General features: G+C 45.3%; 1 pseudogene; it reads right to left on the minus strand.

The window, feature by feature from the left end:
- Nucleotides 1-1,983: 1,983 nt before the first annotated feature.
- Nucleotides 1,984-2,612, minus strand: LOC112395648 (isopentenyl-diphosphate Delta-isomerase 1-like; annotated as a pseudogene).
- Nucleotides 2,613-2,949: the final 337 nt, after the last annotated feature.

The following is a 2,949-nucleotide window of genomic DNA, read 5'->3' on the forward strand; positions in this document are numbered from 1 at the left end:
TCTGCATATCTGATTCTATCCTGACGTCTGCTTCTCAGAGAACCTGAACTGGAACAGTAGGTATTAGGAAATGGTCTGGAAAAGCAGGTGGTACAACGGATTTTGAACTGGATAACTCATCACCCGGCTAGCAGGGACTCTCCCAACCCAAGTGGAATGTGGAGCGTAATGCCTGCCACATGGTGACTGAAGATTCCACCTGTGGTGTCCTGGGAAATATCCCAGGGCAGGGGAACACACCTTTACTGGTGCCATGAATCAGGCATTGAATGAAAAGGGGTAAATAGTGCTTATGAGGACAGTGGAGTTGGCTGGTTATTACTAATTGCACTGATGTCCTATATAGGGATAATGAAAAAAAAAAGAGTTATCAAACACCTAAACACTCAGTGGAGAGCCAGAGAGCCTCTTTGGTAGCTTATAAGAAGGCCTTTGTCACCTCCTTGAAGCGTGAACACAGCTAAGGAGTGAGAGCAGGACTTAATAGCTTGAGCTCCAGAGACATTTAATCTCTCTGCCAAGGCAGGTTTGTTATGCTAAGGTTAGAGTCCTAGTTGAGAAAACCTGAGGTCCTTTGACAGTGACACATGGAAAGGAGACTTTTAGGGGGATGCCCCTGAGGATCTGGCTCTGCAGACTCTCTGGAACCCTCAGAGTTGCAGAGGTGTCCAGCCCTCCTTTAGGAGCTAGCACTCCTCCCATGCAGGAAGACACTGCAGAATCTTCTCTCTGACAAAACAATAAGTTTCTGACTCAGGAGTGATGGGAATGATGCATGGCCTATTGAAAATAACAGAGGCCAGATGGCAGTGCTTAATCATGGGAAAGCAGGGGGCTGCATTTACCATAAAAATTGGCAAGGTTGGGGCTTCCCTGGTGGCGCAGTGGTTGAGAGTCCGCCTGCCGATGCAGGGGACGCAGGTTCGTGTCCCGGTCCGGGAAGATCCCACATGCCGCGGAGCGGCTGGGCCCGTGAGCCATGGCCGCTGAGCCTGCATGTCCAGAGCCTGTGCTCCGCAACGGGAGAGGCCACAACAATGAGAGGCCTATGTACCGCCAAAAAAAAAAAAAAATTGTCAAGGTTGAAGGGACAGCCAAGGGAAGTTGACCCACAGGGACATGTGGAAATGGAAATAGTTAATAGGACATGGTGTCTCTAGGGGCAAAATAGATGGGTAGCCAACAAAGCGGGTACTTAATATCTACAATCAAGACAAGATTGGAGGAGTAGGAATGGGAGGGCAGTCACCCTAATGAAAGGCCTTGATGCCTTGCTCATTTCCCAGACCTGAGTCAAATTTCAGATCTGGAACTCATTGATTGAAGAGCTGGCCAGGTCCCTAAGAGGGAGCGCCCTGGAGTAGTGTGGCAAGTGTACACTGGAATGATGCCTAGTCGTTCCTCAAAGGGACCTATATATTCAGGTGACTGTACACTGAGGAAAGGGGGATACCCAGATGTTTCAAGGACTATCGAACACATATCTGAATTTGATAGTCATAGGCCTGAAGTCATCATCAACCTCCTTTAAAGTTGGGGTATATGGGGTAGAGACAGGAAGTCATAAACGGAGTCCTGGCTTCCCGTAAGTCCAGTGGGTCTGTGGACTCACTTGGTGATCATTTCCTCAGTCCCTGAGAGTAGAAGTTGGCAGTTAGAGGATCCCCCTCATTGGGTCCTTGGCCTGTGGGATAAGAAGAGCTACTGTAGTGGGGAAGGTTAAAAGGGTAAGTGGAGCCTCTGAAACTACCCTCTGTTTCTCCCCACAGGATATGAAATCAAAACCAGAATCAAATCCTGGGGGAGAGGATGGTGAAGATGGTACCACCATCAAAGATCTGAAAGATCTAAAGGATGTCAAGTCTCAGATTTGATTCTTTTTAATCTAAGTTTAATAGAGACCAGTTTTTCAGTACTTGTAAAACCATTCAGCCACACTTTCATGTCCATGTCAGTTCAACGAACTGATTCAAAAAAATTACCTCAACGTGTAAGGAGAAAAGTCTGTGCGATCATTTTAAACCACGAAGTTATCTTGATTACACCATTGGCTCCTTTTCTCAAGAGTCCTCTAGTTCTTCCTTGGACACGTAACAATAGCTCTTAATCCCACAGGGATAGGAATCCAAAGCTATGTTCTTCCTCACAAACAAAATGTACCCAATTTCACCCCAAATATCATCAGATTGATCCTTGTAGTGAATTTGCGTTAAAAAATTAACGTCTTCTGGGGAAACCTGCGCCATGGGAATTGCTAATTCAGCTTTTAAAGACCTCTGTGCTGCCCTTAGTCCAATTGCATCATTTTCTTCAAGTTCTCCTTTATGACTTAATGGATAACTACAAGTGTTGGTAAAACAACCTGGAAAGGAAATTTTAGCATCTGACCTCTGCTGTAGCAGTAGCTTATTTTCTGTGTTGAATATGATGACACTTAAGGCTCAGGGCAATAGTCTTTTCTCAATGTTTTCATTCAAGTCAGAATTCATTTTGGTTCTAGGTCCAATTTTGTTGTAATTTTCATGGATAAGAATATATATCGCTGCCGGAAATGAAAACTGTTGCTCATCAAAATTGTCAATATTTATTTCAGGCATTGTTAGCACATGTCTGTTCTGTCCTGAATATCCTTGCTTCTCCAGGACCTGCAGGTCACCGTTGATTGGCTCAAAGGTAACTCCTACCCAAGATTTTCTTTCTCACACTTTGCCACAGGTGATTGGTTCAAGGATGGGAAACTGAGTCAGTGATTCTCTCCTGTAGAGATTGCTGAATGGGATCCATAAGAGTGGACTTAGTCACTTTCCAAATGGTTGCACGGTAGAGCACAAATTTGTCCTTTTCTCTGTCTATGTTTTCTGTCTTGTGGCTAGAAAAAGCCCGTCCACAGAGAAAAGAAAGTGGTGGACTCACAGGAGGCTCAGAGAGAAGAGAGGGCTTGAACACCAG

The sequence above is a fragment of the Neophocaena asiaeorientalis genome, unplaced genomic scaffold (assembly GCF_003031525.2).
Source record: "Neophocaena asiaeorientalis asiaeorientalis breed wild unplaced genomic scaffold, Neophocaena_asiaeorientalis_V1.1 scaffold347, whole genome shotgun sequence".
NCBI lineage: Eukaryota > Metazoa > Chordata > Mammalia > Artiodactyla > Phocoenidae > Neophocaena > Neophocaena asiaeorientalis.